General features: G+C 42.8%; 1 protein-coding gene across 6 annotated transcripts in view; it reads left to right on the plus strand.

Annotated features, from left to right (window-relative positions):
• Positions 1–211: 211 nt before the first annotated feature.
• Positions 212–18,931, plus strand: part of ZBTB44 (zinc finger and BTB domain containing 44) — a 45,139-nt gene continuing 26,419 nt past the window's right edge. The window contains exons 1-3 of one of the 6 annotated variants that reach the window (XM_084803650.1): positions 212–716; positions 9,103–9,192; positions 14,297–14,403. The gene's annotated coding sequence lies outside the window, so the exon portion shown is untranslated. Of the gene's footprint in view, positions 717–752; positions 9,193–14,296; positions 14,404–18,931 lie in introns of those variants that run through there. The other 5 variants (XM_084803652.1, XM_084803649.1, XM_084803648.1 and 2 more) reach the window with 5 other exon arrangements.

Genomic DNA, 18,931 nt, shown 5'->3' on the forward strand with positions numbered 1-18,931 from the left:
GCTGCGTACATCTCCTCAGAAAACCGCGCGCCCGCGCGAGTTCTACCTGCGGCTCGTTCCCGCCAAAGGCGGGCGGGCGGGCGGGTGAGCGCGCTCGCGCTCGCCACCTCTCCGTCCTCTCTTGGATTCAGCCCCGCCCCGTCCCGACTCTTGTGGCGCCGCCCACTGCTTTCTCCCTTCGACTCCCTCCCCTCCTTAGCAGCCGCCGACGCCGCGCTGCATTGTGGGACACAAACAAAGTGCCCGGCTAGGGTAGGCTAGGCTGCCGGGAGTGAGGAGAGGAGAGGAGAGGAGAGAGGGGGGGGGAGGGCGTGGGGAGCTCGGGCGCCTGGGTCCCGCGCGCCAGCTAGCCCGCGCGCGCGAGTGGCCCTGCGCCGCCACCGTCGCCGCCGTGAAAGCGCCTGCGTACGGGCGCGCGGGCCTCTGCCCCCTCTTTCTCTGCTCCCCCTCCTTCTCCAGCGCCCGCGGCGCGAGCCCGGGAGAGCCAACGGCTGCGGTGGCAGCGACGGCGGCCGCCATGGCCCAGCAGGGGCCTACACGGGGGCCGAGATAGGGGGCGGCGGCGGCGGCGCCGCTGTGCCCGGGGACGGGGTCAGGAAAAGGAAGCCCGACCCCCTCTCTCTCTCTCTCGCGCGCGCGCGCGCACGCGCACGCATAAAAATAGATGCGCGCGCGCCTGCCGGGCCCGAAGAAGGAGAGGGCCTCGCCAATAGCAGGTAAAGGGGGCTGGGAAAGGTGTGGGGGGCGGCCTGGTGGGTGAGGTGGGGGGTTGGGGAGGGGAGGGTAGAGGGACCCGCACGAGCAAGCCCCGCCCCCTCCTGGCGCTTGCTCCGCCCCCGCTTTTAAGGACCCCTTCCCCAACACACACCTGCCTTGGGCTCCTTTCCGTCCCCTGTAGCCGCGCTCATCGGCATCTCTCCACCCGCCCCTCCCGCGCGAAAGCCTCCTCTCCCGCTTCTTCCTTATTGTTATGTGGCTGTATTTCAGATGAGTGTTGCGTGGGGGGGGGGCGGCGGCGTGGGCAGGCCCCCGCCACAACGGCTTGCGCGTGTAATGGAAAACAACACAGAAAGGAAGCAGCGACAAAAGGGGGCGGGAGTGGGAAAATAAGCGGGTTTAGATCGGTTCAGGTTTACCATGGTTGCACATACTCACAAGCCTAAACCTTATGTATGTCCTCATCCTCAGCATTTGTTCACCTGTCCCTGTGTTTTAGGATTTATTTATTTATTTATCAATCAGTCAAAACATATCCTCTCCTGATGCCAATAAGTACCATCAAAAATAGTCCATTCATCACTCCGAAAACTGGCATCTGTTCTCTTTATTCAAAAAGGCTTTGCTTACTGGCCCCTTTCTCTTTCCTTTTTTTCCCTTTAGGCAAAAGAACCTGTTGCCTTTCTCTATTCTCAGAGACTGTCTTTAGCCCCAACTTGGCCATTGTCCACCCAATAAAGTCTGAGTTTGTCTCTCTTAGCACCTCTTCATTTTTTTTCTCTACTTTAAATACTAATTCTGTCAACTGCCTGTAGTTTGCCTTGCTCTCTACCATTTGTGCAGTACATGCAACACTCCTTAGTGTTAGTTATCCCTATCTTGGTCATCCTTGTCTTGTGCCACTGACACACACGCACCGAGAAATATTTCACCTCTGTCCTGTTCGCACTTACCCATTTTATCCTTCAATATTAAAAAGTCTGTCCAGCTGGGTACGTACTCATATCTTCCTGCCCATTTATGTTTTTTACTTTTTGCAAATCAGCCTGGCATCAACTTCATCACACTGCCATTACTTGTATTATATGACAGCTTGGTTATTGTTGTTTATACTGTTGTAGATCACTGTCACTGATCCACAATAGAGGTGTCTCTTGCAAATTAAGACCTTTTCCAGAAGCCTCCCTTCTGTAGCACTCACCCTTTTGTGCAGCAATTCCTAAATAATTTCTTCTTTAGATTCCATTTCCTTTTTCTCTTAACTTCTATCCATTTTGCTTTGATATGCCACCATGCCCAACAGACCTTCAGCCAGAAATTATGTGGTAGCATTGGGCTAGGGAATAAAGAGGGAAGGGCAACATAGGTATTCGAAGTACTGGAAGTCAAGAGAAGGTTTCTACTTACTGAGCAAATGAGTAGAATACCACCTGCACAAACCTTTGGTGTAAATTCAGAGAAGATGCCTACACTTTTGCTCCAGTGCTATCATTTTCTGTATCCCTAGAACAATTTCCTTAATATTACTTTAGCTGTCCTTTCTTAACACCAATTTATTTCTCCCCAATAAACAATCTCCTGTCTGTAATGTATGGTTTTGTTCTCCATGTGTCAAGGTGTATATACATTTCCTTTCCTTGGTTTGGTTTGTTTCCCATTGGCCACTGAAACTGTTCTCCCTCTGTACAAAGTGTGATATCTCAATGCAGAAGGTTTATTTCTTCAGCCAGTCTGTGAAGGGCTTTTTGTCTGTTGTGGCCTATATATGGCTAGGTAAACTGGCATTGGCTAGCTGATAATATTGAATCTGTATGCAGATAACTTGGAATTAAATCTCAGCTCAAGTCATTGACTCTATGGATGGTTTTGGATGTGTTCTATTTCAGACTTTGTTTTACAAGTGAGCAACTCAATCTAATTTACAGGACTTGTTTTGAAAAAATAAAGATTCTAAACTACATGTAGCATCATCCTGCATTATCCTAAATTCTGCATACTTACGCCTGTTGATTGCCATCATCATATGTACAGCAAACTGCATAGGATTGCAGCCTTAAAGTATCATAAAAATAGTTAATTACTTGTCTAGGCATCTTAGTAGAATGCATGGACTGGTCCTTAATGTGGTTGTACAGTATCACTGTTTCAGAATCAACTTCCCTACACATGGCATAGTGGCTACGTTAATAAGATGCAATTTCCATAATCAGAGCTATCTGCTGTACAGTAAAGAAGTTTGTATTTATTATGTTCAGAGAGACTTCTTGGAACACACACATGACTTCTGCCGTAAGGTAACAAAGTTAACCATGAATATCATTCCAAACAGACAGACCCCAGAAGGGAGATCCAAGGGATATCTGCCCAATAGCTTGGCCTTAAAAACAGGATAAAAATAAAGAAGAGCTTGTTTGCAAGCCAACTGAACAAAGCAGGATAAAACAATCTTAGGTACTATCGGTGTTTTGTTTTACAGGCAGTGGATCAGTTCGCAAGATTGCAGAGTTCAATCACAGTATTGTTGATTGAAGCTTATGTTGAATTAACAATCCTTGTTTATGCAGCAGGTGGGTGGGATCCTGGAGTATGTTAGTCATAGTGTGTTGCTCCGTGTCTCCTATTACTCTTGGGTCATGGGCTGCTTAAAGTAAATTCTGGACTTCATCCATTTAAGCATGTCCACATTAAAATTATTATTTTGTTTGCATTATTTGTCCAAGGATAAATCACAGGTGTGTTAAGAAATGGTATATGGGCATTTTTCTTAAAGCAACAGATAATTAGAAGCATGTCTGGATGTGTTGTGGTAGTAAGCTAAAAAAAATAGGGGCTCCATCACTCCTCAGAAGTTGATCCTTTGATCAGTAAAGACATTCTGCTGTCTAGTGCCACAAGGGAATAAGGTACTAGCAGATACATTTGTGTTTTTCTGACCCTTTAACTACTCCTAGAATAAGATGTTAGTGCCTGTACTGTGGAAGAGTCTAATGGTATGAGGTAACAGATTTGACGATATTGCTGCAGGTTGAGAATTCAAGCTAGCTTATTCTCTTGCTTGCTTTCTATAGCTGTCCTCCCTTCTAGGCTAGCAAAGTCATATAGTGCTGGACCAGATGGAAGTAGTAACTGTCAGCCTACATAGAGGAACACGGCCTCTTAACACTCTGTGATCTGTTTGGACCATGGAATAGTTTCCTTCTCAAGTTCTCTTTATCAATGTTGTGTTTATTTCCTAGATGGGAATACATTTCAGAATGGGAGGTCAGTAGGAAGAGGTTTAATCTATACCCAACTTTGTTTTGCAAGCCATATACTTCCCATAAGTCACTGATCTGAGAATTTGTTATATCCTTCCTCCAAGAAGGAAGTGAGAACCATGTTCTTTGCCACACAACAACCCTGTGCAGTAGATTGAACTAAGATGGTGGGTGCATTTACACAATCACGAAGGAAGGGTGGGTAGTGGAACCATGCTGTGGAGAGGGGTAAGGGAACCAGGATGTGTGTGCCCCACACACAACCACAGAACCATGCAGGGCAGTGTGGTTCCCTTAACCATCCCTGCAGCGTGGTTCCTACATTCTCCTGTTGCTGCAGCTGCATATCCCAGCAGCTGCCGTGGTGGGAATCGGGTCACGCTGGCTGCTCCAGCTGTCACTATCGACAATAGAGATCACCTGCACTGGCTAGAGCATCACCGGAAGTTCCGGATGCTCTCGGCAGCTGCCTCTATGGTCACTGGGATTTATCCATGACGCAGTCAGATTTATCCATGCATTGCCCAGTAGATGACATGGTAAGCCACCCCAAGGCCCCTTACCCCCACTGCAGAGGGTGGCTAATAGGGGTGGCTAATTTACCAATCATGGGGGGGAATGCCCCCCCCCACAACACGCTAATCTGCCATGGTTCACCCCTGAATGCAACCCACAATCTCCAACATACTCAAGCATTACATCACCCTGGCTTAAGAGTATAATGGAGGCAAGAAGCAGAGTAATAAACAGTGTAGTTAGCATCATGAGATAGTGTAGGGTAGTGGCTGAAAAGACTGAGCTACAAATCAGGAAGTCCCTACTTCAGAGCTCAGCTTCACAGTGAACGCATTAGGTGGCCTTTGGCAACACCCCTCCCTCCAGCCTCAGAATTCCACTTGCAATATGGGGGTGATACTGACTTACATTTTAGGATTGTTGTAAGGTTTACAACTAGGCAAGGCATGTGAAGCACTTTGAATACTTGAGAGCATTATACCAAAGTATTATTATTATTATTATTATTATTATTATTATTATTATTAGAATCACTTTACCATTGTAAAATATAGTTCAGGTGTTGCAGTTTAGTAACTGAAGGATTTTGAGACACATGCCTTGTTAGTAGTAGCCTCATTCATATCCAAAATTATTCTAGAAGTTCTTAGATTGAATGCAGAAGAGATGAATTATGCCAGTTGTTCATAACTGATCTAATTCAATAGCTGCATAGTTAAACCTACACTAAGTGCTCAGTGCAATTAGCCTACTGCCTAGTAGCTAGAAACAGATTTCTGGTGAAATTCAAAGGCAGGTACTTAGTACTCTAAAATGTAGGAAAAATGATAATAGCTATCTTGCTGTCATGTAGATAGAACAGGTTATACAAGAACACATTCCTCTCCTTTTCTGCACAATAGCCCTGTCTGTCTAGTAGTGGTGCAGGAATAGAAAGGCAGCTGAACCAAACCGAAGTGGACAGCTCTCCCCTGCTTGCTGTAGTTTTGTGGGACAAGCCTCTTGTCTGTGCCACAGCAGATAGGTTAAGATCAACAGTGTTTAAAGCTTCAAACATAAGCATACTTACCAGGAATTCCATTGATCTCAGTTGGAAATAGTAACTATTTCCTAAACATCTTTACTTGGAAGTAGGAGAAGGATCCAACAGTGTGCTCTGGCTAGTGCTATTGATGTTGCGCTAGCGTAAACCAATGCTTGTGCAACATAACTAGCACAACAGGAAATAATGGTGATTTGCTGCCTTTTGGGTTAAGCTGGCACAACGTCATTACCGCTAGCACTGAAACACCATTGGATACTACCCTAGATGTGCATGTAATGAAACTGAAGCAGAGACTGATTGAACAGACATAGGCAGTGATTTAAAGTGAAACCAATTGGCTTATTTCAGATAATGATTTAAATTAAATATTTAAGTTGTTTTCTTAGTGACAAATGCCAAGTTGCAATTGGTAGAGGTGTTGCTTCTGACCATTTGATACCTTCAGATAAAGAAACTCCAGTTGACTTTTGGAAAAAAGAAAAAAGCTTCATATATCCTGAAAGCTACTCTGTCCCAATGAAACTTAGTTTCCAATGGTTAGCAGTTCTACCATTGGATTTCTGATTTGTCCATAACCACAGGGCATGGAACTTAAATGAAAAGAATTTAGACGTTCCTGCTAAACAGCAACAACTAGGGGAAAGTTTGATGTTCAGAGCCACCTGGGCTTTTATGATCAACATCCAGAAAACATTTTTAAGGTCAGCGTGAAGTCGCTACCATGTTAGCTTTACCCACCATACCAAAAGACACATAGTCAAGTGGGAAATGAGGGAGCATGACTGCGGGACATCGGACTTTTCAGTTTCCTGACTGTGTGCTCTTAAGACAGAGCTCCAAACTTGGAGCCAGGAAACCATGCTCCCCGCCCCCTCCCCCTCATAGCTGGTGCAGAGAGAAATAGCTAGCAGAGATGGGGGGGGAGACATTCCTGGGGGTGGGGAGGGGAAGAGACTAGGGTGGTATTCCTGCGATCTTTAATATGGCCGCCCCAGCCTCCTTCCCTCCCTGAAGCCTCCAGTAGACAGGCAAAACCACCCGTCTAGCTAAAATGCAGCATGGGGACGTGCGAGGCGCCTCCCTCTCAGCATAGGATACTCGTAAGTCTCTGAGTTTGGGGGCTTAGAATTATCCATGGTGTAACCCGTAGGCTTGTTTACTTGGGAGTAAGCTCCATTGTAGTGAATAGGGCTTACTGTTGAGTAGACATGCATAGGATTGCACTGTAAGTGAAGCTTACCAACCTATTAGAGCTGTCCTTCAAAAATAATTAGCCCATTTTGCATCTTGAAAGGTTCTTTTTCCCCAGAGTTATTTTTTCCATTCGAGTGAATAACCAAGGTTTCCAGTCCACAAGTGATTGTGCAGAGGGCCATTTGTCAAGCTGTGTAAATACTTAGTTATGCCACTCTTGCAAATAAATCCACAAGTTGTTGTTTTACTAGCCCACAAAAAGTTTCAGTAGACTACTTACTGATATACCTGAATGTAAGAATCACTTTTTTGAAGGGGGGAAAAAATAACCTCCAACTTTAACACACAGGCTTAAAAAAAGCCCAGCTGTTCTTGGTTTACAAAGTTAAAAACAAACTCCCAAGGGGAAGAAGTGTGAGGACTCTTTTCTTAACTTGATATAGGTGGGGGAAATAATATTGTCTTCCTTTGCACTGGAGACCACAGTTGTCTCCAGGCCTCTTATTACTGCCTCCCCTCCACAGATTCTAATTGATCAAAGACAAAACAATTTAAATAAGTGTGTAAAATTAGCACCTGTATACAACAAAATTGTGCATGGCTTCACAGGTGAAAATCTTCATCTCCTCCCTCCCCACTTAATTTGAACCAGGGTTTGCTAGAATTTGGGTCAGACCTATTTTTTACTGCCAGGGTTCAGCACAAGGAAGATGTATGTAATATGTAGACAATCCCTGAGCATTAGTAAAGTATCCTTTTTCTCACCAGATAGCCATAAGCAGTCAGTTAGGCTCCGTACAAAAGCTGTTTCCAGGCTATTTCTTTTTAAGCAGTTGCAACAGATGTAAGACAGTTAATTAGACTTCATTTGACACCTTTCCCTATGGCTCAGGGCAAAGAAAAGGTAAAAGAACTCCTTCCAGAGACAAAACACACTTAAGAGCACAGACATCTACTAAGGGTCATTATTTAACTTACTGGACCTTGTTCAACACAAACACACACACAAACAGCAGAGCTACACATCTGATCTGAATGCACTGTTTCTAAGACAGCCTAGTTTGTGCTGATGTGACTGTGTTGATGCTGCAACAAATAAAACCCTTGTTTTGGTGGAGCCTATCAAGATAATCTCTCAGTGTATAGTTTTGTTAAGATAGTTGACTCTGTATAAAGTTAAGTCAGTATAGAAAGGGTGAAGACGTTACTAGATATTTGTCTTGTTTAAACTTGAGCAAGATTCCTGAAAATCACTTCTTTTTACGGAAGTTGCTTATGTAAGTAGAATGGGTGGGTTAATTAATGTATACATACCTTGAACACGGCAGCACTGTGTAGCAAGTGCTACTGAATCCAGAAAAATACATTATTTCAGTGAGAGAAGAACTTTTCAATGGCCTGAAATGGAAAAATTGGAAGCTTGTGGGAAAATTGAAGACCCTCTCATGAAATTTTATTGTCTTTCAAAATGCAAAGTTTTTTAATCGGTGTTTTAAAATAGTTGCACACTCAGTTCAAACAGCTGCAAATTTCATATCCAGGATGCAATGGTAGCAATATAATTGATAATAAATTGCTTTCTTACTCTTTGATTACTAACCAGTTAACCCATTTGATGTGTAGAAGTGTTTTCCACTGTTGCAGAATACAGAAAGTTTAGATATTTGGTCTAGGAACACAATCCGGGAGTCTGTCAAGCATAGTTCTTCTGCAATATGGTAGCAAGTCCATTGTACAGAACAGTCTCTGACTACTCTTGCTTGCCTCAGATTCCTTCATTAAGTAAAAAGCTGGAGAAGGTTTGAAAATACAGTTGAGAAAAGAACATGCAAAAGAGCGTAGAAACTTATTTCAGTTAAAGCAGATCTTTAGGTCTTTGAAGTCTGTGATGCTTAAAGTGAAGACTCACAATCAGAAGCTTCAGATCTTTCAGACATAGATTTTAATTGAAGAAGAATTCATGCTCTATTTTCAGGAATGGAATGGAGCAGGGTAAGTCAAGTATGGATCCAGAAATATTTACATTTTCTTCCAAGTAAATATGCTTAGGATTGGGCTGCAAGTCCTATCAAGCTCAGTGGGGCTTACTCCAGAGAGATTGCAGCTTCTTTGTCTGAAACTATTGAAAAAAAATGTATTTTTATAAAGTTTAACCATCCTAACAATATCTTGTACAATATCTGTATTGTTTTTGGTTAATTTACATTGTAAACTACCTTGGGACAAATATTTATGAAGGGCAGTAAAGTAAGTAAATTAAATCGCTGACTTTAGTGGGAGTTACGGGGCTTAACTTTGTGCAGGACTACAGCCGTATCTTAGATAGCACAACTTTGGAAAGACAACCATTCATACTTGAATGTTATCTTTCAGATAAGACTGTCTTAACAAGCTGACCTTAGATGCCCACTCCACTATAAGGAGAAAGTTGTGCTATATTTAGAAGTCCAGCAGCAGTATCAGGTAGAGCAATTAAACTCTTACAACCCTTGACTCACCTCTTGTGATTTCTTCACTGTCTTAAGAAATACTACTGGAAAGGTAGCCATCATTCTGAATTAACCTTTTTAAGGAGAAATGCACTTTTCTGTATTGTACTCAAGATTGACAGTTATCATTGTCTTTAGAAGCAGTTACTATCAAGACCCAGTGAGCTGTGGCAGGATTATTTCTTCTTGGTTCTCTGCTAGGTTAGAATCTAATATCCATGGCTGATTAAGAAGCCATGGCTGTGGCCTTAAGGCAGGTTGGATATCTTGCATGCTTGGTATGGGATTAGGGCAGAAATATTCAAAAGTTGAATATTAGATAATATTAAAAGACTTGGCTTGCTAGGTTTCTGTGTGGATCAGCATTTAAATATTAAAACTCAGCCAGGCTCAGAAATGTATGTCATTTGTCTAAAGTGTCCCAGCAAACCAATTATATTACAATAGTTAATTGCCATAAGCTTAATATTATTATTAAGGATGGGATATAAATATAATAAATTTATATCTCACCCTTTTTCCTCTTGCGAGGAACCCGAGGTGGCTTACATAGTCCTTCTCTGTATTTTATCCTCACAGCAACCCTGTGAGATAGGTTAGGTTGAGAGTCAGGGACTGGCCCAAAGTGATCCAGTGAGCTTCATGGCTGAGTGGGGACTAGACCCTAGATCTCCTAAGTCCCAGAGTTTATAGAATAAACACAGTAGTAGTCTTATTCTAGTAGTTTTTGTTAGAGATGTTAAGGCCCAGGAAAAGAAGGGGGCGGGAAATGGACAGTTTTTGTTTTTTCTGAAAAAAATTGAACAACTTTAGATTATGAAATATTTTTATTTTAGAATGATGAATAACATGTTTAAGACTGTGTGTTCATATATTGCTACCTAGCCTTTACTTCACCAAACAGTTTCTAAAAACTATGTAATAAAAAGACTGGAGATGTCTTTCTATTACATAGAAGATTCTGGAAATTTTGAAGCTAATGCGGAGGACATTTTTAATCATCTCTGTAAGTTTACTAACATAGTGATTTCTTCCATTCCTTATTAAAATTATTGATCTTATGCAGGAGTGTTGAACCACTTTCAGCCTGAGGGCCAAATTGAATTTCGGAGAAGCTTGGCGGCACATTTCAGCGGTCAGCAGTGCCGAAGGCAAAAAGGGCAGGCCACAATACCCAAACCACCAGGATATTTGAGTTTAAAGCTCTTTCTGTCGGTAACTCGACCTTAGGAGAGGCATGTCAGCCTTTAAGAATGGAGGAAAACACACACGCACACAAAAGCCTGGAAACCACCAAACGATTGGTAGTCGGGCTAAAAGGTGTGACAAGAGAAGAAGGCATGGTCACCTGGGGGACTCCAGACAGGTTGGCCCCTGGGCCTGAGGTTCAACATCCTTCATCTTACAGACATATACAGATGCTCCAAGTCATGCTTTGGTTTCCTAACATGTGACTAGAGTTAACATATTATCATTGGGGGCGCGGGGGGGGGGGATGCGTTCTTGACAGTTTTGGTTTTATTATATAGAGTCCTGTGTTTCTAGGATTATTCTGAGTAGATACTGTAGGTCAATGAGTGTAGTTTTAAAAACCACTTGTGAGAGAAACACTGTATGTTACCATACCACTGCCACTACATGTGACAGAGCAACATGGAGCTTGGGTCTGTGAATCGCTGCCACAGTTTTTAATAAAGTTCACAGTTTGACCTCATCATTAGGGAATGCTGCCTCAGCTACAAAATCTTAGTGGTGAATTGGTTACTCAGTTCTCCAGTAAATCTTCCATTCTTTTTCATGTTATAGGCTGACAGCATACAAGGAGTAGGACCTGCAAAGCAAGGATATTGAGCTGTCTTGCCTGACGTTGACCTTTTAGAGCTCATACTATTTACTCAAGTCAAAGTAGTATCATACTTCATTGACTATTTTTCTTGGCTTTTTATAGCTAGGAAGGTCCTGGTAAACCACAGGTGTCTTTTAGTCAGCCTTCAATAGCATTCAGTTGTGATAAGCTTAGTATATAGAAACATATATCCAGTGGTTATGCTCCCTTCCCAACTTGATTTCTGGAAAAAATAATATCTCAGGATTTTTATATAGACTTATGAAAACTTAACTAGTCTTTTGACACTACCTGATTTAGAACACTTACCACATAAGAAAGCACAAATACAAATTTTTGAGGTGGCATTTCTAAATCCCATTAACAATCCACATAGCTCCTTTTATCACATTTTCAGTAGCTGTTCCAAATCAGTTGCACCTTCCTTGAGCTTGCTGAGGATGTAAACCACTGCAAGGGCCTGATTTCACCAGGACGTAGCCACGCTGCATAGTAGGCCAACACAAGAATCAAGTCCATGTCTGTCAGGAGCAGCCTAGCTGCCTCTTGCAGTCCCCACCAATAGCCAACTCAGGACACAGACGACGAGGATTCTTTCCGAGACTTTATTCCTTTATTTATGACTCTTTCAGATACTCATCACTAGCGACAAAGCAAGGAACAGCACTGGGGAAAGATAGCAGAGTAGCCTAAGCTCCAGGTAAGGCAGTTGGTCCTCATTTGAAGGAGAACCACGGGAAGACCCTGAACTTATGGGCTAGGGAGAGATCCTCCCTCCTTCCCTTGGGTCCTCGGGACGCGACCGTTGTTTGCGCACCAAATGAGCACTACGCCTCCTTTCCGCGCCCTCTATCTGTCGTCACTCCCTGCATCTGTGCCGAGCCTCCAGCGCTCTCACTGCCAGGGTCACTATCTATCCCAGGAATGCTGGCAGGAGGAATCTGCCAGCTGCTGTGCTTGTGAGAGATGAGCGAGCTCCTCTCCCATGGATTGCTGTTCCTCCTCAGAATCAGAACTGCTCTGGGACTCTATTGGCTTAGTTTCTACCCTGACAATGCCTTCCTTAAGAACCCATAAATTCTTACATCCTACTTGCCCCCAGACAAGATTTTGGATATCCCTCATCTTCAGAAATAAAGAAACATAGCATGATTATTAGCTGTGATAACTTAATAGAGCCTCCATGTTCATATACCAGTGCGGGATATTCTCTTCTTGTGAGCTCCCAGAGGCATCAGGCCAACTGCTGTTGGGGAAAGAATTCTGTACTGGATGGACCCTTCGTCTATCCCAGCTAGAGATGTGAAGGCTCGGAAAAACCCTCGATTTTTTTTTTTTTAAGATTTTTCCAAGGATCATTTTTGTGTTTTTTCAGAAAAATTTGAAAAATTGAACAGCTTTGGATTATGAAATATTTTCTTTTAGAATTTAAGACAAGGTATTTATACCAGCCTTTACTCCCCTGAAAGGATTTCTAAAACTATGTAATAAGACATGTATAGAAAAACTAGAGATGTAAAATGTCTGGAAATAATGGGCTTGTTCTGGTTAGATGCTGTAGCCGTCAGTTAATGTTCTAATCTGTAACCCACATGTGGGGAAAAAAACTCACTATAGGTTATTCCACTACTGTCACCAGATGCCATGGAACAGCATGTGAGTTATCCCACCTATGTTTCTTTTTTAAAAAACTAACTTTGAGGCTTGCGTCTACAGAACTCCCTGCCACAGTTTTTAATAAAGTTCTCAATTAGACTTCACCACTAGGGAATGCTGCCTGAGCTATAAAACCTTTTAACTGTTGCCACTAGAATAAACCCTCTCTACCTAAAATAAATTCAGTAGCTGGTTCCTATTGCATAGGCATGGAATTGACACCACCACTAGAGACAATCTTTTAAAAGGAACAAAAAATAAGATGTTCATTAACGGAAATTATTTGCAAAAGTGAATAAAATGTCGTTCTTCAAATAATAGATTGAGATTGCTTAAAGGTTCTTAAATTAAATATGGTTGCTTGCAATTCCTAAGTGGAGTTGTTCCCAGCTAAATAAAATTGCAATAAGTTTTCCTTCAGATCAGATTTCCTTAAGCTCCACCCTACAAACAGGAACAAGTTTAGGAATTTCCCTAAATTTCCTTACAGACAGGAACGGATGCTGTATACCAGTCTTCCTCTGTTTCCAGTTCTTTTTGCTTCTTCTGGCTTCTAGGATGATCCAGGTGTTTTGAGGACTACTTGCTGATGTTCTCTTTAATCAGACATAAAATATGTTATGTGTAACTTGGTATGGTTATAAAATTATTATGTTTGGTATATTAAATTTAAAAGTACATTTTATTCAGACAATAATTACAAATTGATGAAGACAGCAGCCCTGTAGCTGCAAGACAGTGTCTAGACAGCCAAAGGATTTTTCAGTTTCTGGGAACCGAGCTCAGACCAAGGACTCCAGGCTCAGTTCACAGAACCCACGCTCCCTGCCCCCTCCCCGCTGCCTCTTAGGCGGTGTGGTTCTTCCCCATCTCCACATTCAGAAACAGCGTGGAGAGGATGAAAGGGGAGCATTCCTGGGAGCAGGGAGAGAAGGAGATCACAGAAGCGTTACGATGCTTCCTATGTGCCGCAGGGCCTCCCCACCTCCTGCTCTGAAGTCCCTGGCTTAGACAGCCAAAATCTGCTCTCTAGCCACAAATGCAGAGCGGCCCGTGCTTTGCCTGCCCTGCATTGGATAGTTGGCCGCCTCCAAGTTCAGCGGTGTTTTAATAGTGCTTTCTTAGCCCATGAAAGACAGAGGCCTATGTGCTGTGACTAAAGCTTTATTGAGAATGAAACAAAATCTGTAGTGCTTGCTTAGGCTTCTCTCACTTTACCTCTATACTAGCGTTCAGCTTCTAGTCTCCTTGCAGTCCTTTTGCTGGATATAACTGCTACCTATTGTAATATATCCAATGTCGTATTTGTTGAGAGAACATGTAAGTAACATGAAGATAACTGCTCAAATGAAATATGTAGAACATTTAACTTGGAAGTAGTACTGGTTCTGAATGATAGATAATTAAATTGCCTATCAGTCATTTAATACAAAATCAGTATATCATTTAGGTGGTTTGATATGACTGTGGGTACGTGTGCATTTCACAAGGTCAATGTGTACAGAAGTATCTTGATCCTGCATGTTGTTGCTGTTCTGTGCTGGTGATGCAGTTGCATGTGTCTCTTGATTTTCAGGTTCAGGTGCAGGAATATGGTAGAATAGTCCTGCATATCATCACCACATCTGAGGTGTCTTGGAGTCCTTGAGGCCTTATCAGACAAATGAACTTGCAATTCTGTCGGTAAGACCATCCATTAACTTCAGTAATATAAGTGCGGGGATTTATTTGTCCCATGCAAGTTCCTATTGTCCAGGGACATGACTTGTCTTGAGGAAATAACTGGACCCGTACAGAATCTCCAATGTGCAGTGGTGGTGACTCTTTCGTATCCCTGTCATAGTAGGCTTTAGTTTTACTGAGTTTGTGTTGCAGTCGATCTGTGACTTTTGATGCAACTTTAGGTTTCAATAATGCAAGAGATAGGCACCAAGGATTGTGTGCGTCTGGACATAATACTAGCAGTGGGAGTATTTCTCCACTCCAGAATAGCTTGCCAAATGTTTTCTTTATTTCTTGCCGTTTTCTTTAATAGAGTTTTTGCCATTTTGAAAGCTGATTCAGCTTTGCCTTTAGATTGGCTATTGTAGGGTGATGATGTTACATGGTGAAATTCCCAGTGTCTTGAAAATTTGGAGAATTCTTTGCAGGTGAACTATGGTCCACCATCTGAAATCACACAGTCAGGTATGCCTAGACTGCTGGAATGGTTCATGATGCTTTCTATTACTGTTGCTGATGTGGTGTCTGGTAGTTTATCCATTTCCCAGAAATCTGAAAAGTAGTCTAGAATGAGATAATTGCTGCCATTTTCTGTGAAGAGGTTCATTCTCACCTTGCTCCATGGTCTGTTAAGAATGCTGTTGTCTCACCAGTGGTTCCTTCTGCTGACTTGCTTGGAATTCAGCACATGCATCACAGTTGCTTATGAGGTCTCTGATATCATTAGCAATATTTGGCCAGTATATCACATCTCTATGAACTTGAGCACACTCCGGGAGAGAGCAGAGGACAGGAAGGCCTGGCATGCTATGGTCCATGGGGTCACGAAGAGTCGGACATGACTTAACGACTGAACAACAACAATATCACATCTCTAGCTTTCCTCAAACATCCTTCTATTCCAGAATGACTGTGATGTATTCTTGACAATATGTCTTTCCTCCTGGGCTTTGGAATGAATATCCATTGTCCTTTGAATATGATGCCATCTTGGACACTTAGTTCATTGTGATGGTTCCAGTAGGCTCGAGTGGACACTGGAGTTTTCTCCTGGGTATCTATCTGGTCAACCTGCTAAAATAGTAGAGATCAATCCCTGCAGCTTTGTCCTATAAAGTGTTTTCCTGGACTCTGAAGTCCTTGTTGTGAGATGGGCATATATGCAGCTTGATTAATGCTTTCTAGTTCCTCTTGTGTTGCTTGTGCTTCAAGGGAACTGATTATTTCATAATCTTGCTTGTCAGTGTGACCTTCTTGTGGCAAGGGTGCCCTGGACAGGAGATCTGCTGTGTTCATTTTTATATTGTACATCCAGGGGATAGCCTTATAGCCTAAGAAGCATGCCTTGGAGGTGTTTGGGGCTGTTAACAATTATTTCTTAAAAATAACTTCTGGAGGCTTATGATTGCTGTCAACTCTGATGAATTTCTGACATTGTATGTACTGGTCAAATTTTTCACATGCAAATACTATTGCTAAGCATTCTTTTTCAATTTGGGCATAATGCCATTCAGTCTGCGATAAAGACCTTGATGCAAATTTTGCAAAAATAGAGCACCAAGGCCGGTTTCGCTGGCATCACACTGGATAGTGACATTTTCATTCATGTCACAGTACTTCAACACAGGATGTCTGGTAACCAAGTCTGATCTGTTGGAGGGCTGCATCATTTTGAGATAGCCACATTGTAGGTCTATCTGTGTCCAATAATCGTTTGAGAGGCTCACAGACATCAAAAAAGTGGGGAAGAAATTTGATCCGGTAATTAACAAATCCTAGGAACAGCTGAAGAGATTTGGTATTGGGTGGTTTAGGCATCTGTTGCACAGCCCTCACCTTTTCTGGTTCTGGTTGCAAACCTTGTGATGTTAGGCAGTGTCCCATTTAGGGTACTGCTGTCATTCGTAGCCACCTCTTATTTTTATTGAGTTTCAGAATCACTTTTCTGGCCCTTTCAAGCAGAGAGATCAGGTTGTCATCGTGGTCAGCTACGGCACTCTCCATTGAATCTTCACATCCATACACCAGAATGTCATCTGCAATTACACTGATTCCTTTGAGACCTACCAGTGCATCTTATCGGTGGCACTGATACTCTTCTGCTGCTAGTTTTATGCCAAAAGGCATTCTCAGCCACCTATAACGGCCTTCTGGGGTCCAAAATGTAGTAAGGTAGTTGCTTTCTTCATTTAATAAGATTTGCCAGTACCCATCTTTTGCATCTAACGCCAAAAATATTTTAGCTTTGGCAAGGTCTGATAAAATTTCTTCTATGGTGGGCATTTGGTAGTGAGTTCATAACAATGCTTTGTTTAAATTACTTGGATCTATAGAGGTGTGAATTTTACCAGGTTTCTCTATGGCTACCATGTTATTTATCCACTTGGTAGATTCTGTCACTCTGGCACCGATTCTATTCTTTTCCGTTTGTCTTATTGCAGTCATTTTTTCTTTCTTTCAATGTTATGGGGACTCTACGTGGCATATGTTGCACTGGCTGCAGTTTCATCCACTTTGAAATGTGGGGTGCCTGGGAGACATCCATGTCCTTCAAAGACAACATGGTAATTTTTTAAGATTTGTGCTTTTGATATGCCACCTTGTGGTTGGCCCAGAGCCAAGGTTCTGTTGGTTTCTAGTCTGACTGTGTGGATGTCTTTGTTGTTGTTGTTCAGTCGTGTCCGGCTCTTCGTGACCCCATGGACCATAGCACGCCAGGCCTTCCTGTCCTGCGCTCTCTCCCGGAGCGTGCTCAAGTCCATATTCATTGCATCAGTGATGCTATCTAGCCATCTCATCCTCTGCCATCCCCTTCTCCTTTTGCCCTCAGTCTTTCCCAGCATCAGGGTCTTTTCCAGAGAGTTTTCTCTTCGCATTAGGTGGCCAAAATATTTGAGCTTCAGCTTCAGTATCTGTCCTTCCAATGAGCACTCAGGGTTAATTTCCTTTAGGAGTGGATGTCTTATGAAGTATGTAATGTTACTAGTTTCATACGTTCACTTGTGCTTGCTGACAGGAGGAGCTTTTGCCTGGAATTCACAATCTGGAATTCTAAGCTGGTGTCATTTTCCTTGGTATTCTGCCTGCAGCACACATTGCCCTAGCGGTGTGAGGATTGTGTCATCATATAATCTCAGCTTGGTTTTGCCTCTCCATCTTGCATAATGTTGAGAAAGTCTCTCTAACCCATTACATTTAGAAATGCACCACTGTCTATTTGGCATTCTGTTTCTAGAGCCTCGTGTGACGCAGAGTGGTAGGCGGCAGTATTGCAACTGAAACTCTCCCCACGACCTGAGTTCGATCCCAGTGGAAGCTAGGTCCCGGGTAGCCGGCTCAGGTCGACTCAGCCCTCCATCCTTCCGAGGTCGGTAAAATGAGTACCCAGCTTGCTGGGGGAAAGGTAGTCACGACTGGGGAAGGCACTGGCAAACCACCCCGCTACAGTCTGCCATGAAAACGCCAGCGCAAGCTGCGTCCCTCTAGGGGTCAGTAATGACCCGGTGCTTGCACAGGAGGAACCTTTCCTTTTTCTTGCTTGAGCCAGGATTGCAAAGTTTCTGTGGAAGGTGCTAATACAAGTTTGACAAACCATTTTTTTGTCTTAGTATGCACTGTTTTGATGTCATGCATGTAGAAAGTATCACCGTCTGAATTACTGCAAAGATCATCATTGTCTACCTGTTTCACATGCTGTGCAGTTTTTGTTTGATGATAGCATTTGCAAACTCTGGCATAATGATTTCTTCTGCCACAGCTTCTGCATATAGTTCCAAATGCCGGACATTTGCCAGGATCATGCAATTTGCCACAGTATCCACAACCCTCGCTTTGAAATCTTCTGGGCTCAGCACTGTTTTTGCATGATGGCATATGCATGTTGGAATGTTAATTTTTTGGTGATATAATGCATGCTGTCTGCTTCTGAAGGGTGCATTTCTTGCATTTGTACTAGAGTTTGTTCACTAGCCTTGCATATGTCTGTGGCTTCCTGCAGAATCAACACTGGCTTTCTGAGCATTCTCATCTGTGCTCCTTTGTCCTTAATACCTATAACCAGTCTGCCTCTAATCAGTTCTTCTTTTAAAGGGTTATATGCACATGAATCTGCCATTTTGCATAATTTAGCAATATACTGATTTATAGTTTCATCAGGTTTTTGTGCACATTTGTTAAAGAGATAGTATTCATATATAACATTTCTAGTAGGCTCAAAATGCTTTTATGGGGCTTCTGGTAATTTGGATGGATCTTGCCTGTCCACTGCTGGAATATCAAGGTGCTGCTGGAGCAAATGACATTCTTTCCCCATCACTGCTAGCAGTGTTGCAACCCTAATCCTTTTATCTTTACCATCCAATCCTGTTGGAATTTCATAATTCTCCCACTGTGCTTTGAAAAACATCCAGTCGTGTCCGGCTCTTCGTGACCCCATGGACCATATCACCTGCCATATTCATGGGCCCTGGAACTGGAATCATGATGGCTC

The sequence above is a fragment of the Heloderma suspectum genome, chromosome 6, assembly GCF_057233095.1.
Source record: "Heloderma suspectum isolate Gila_16-S chromosome 6, 16-S_ref, whole genome shotgun sequence".
NCBI classification, from domain to species: Eukaryota; Metazoa; Chordata; class Lepidosauria; order Squamata; family Helodermatidae; genus Heloderma; species Heloderma suspectum.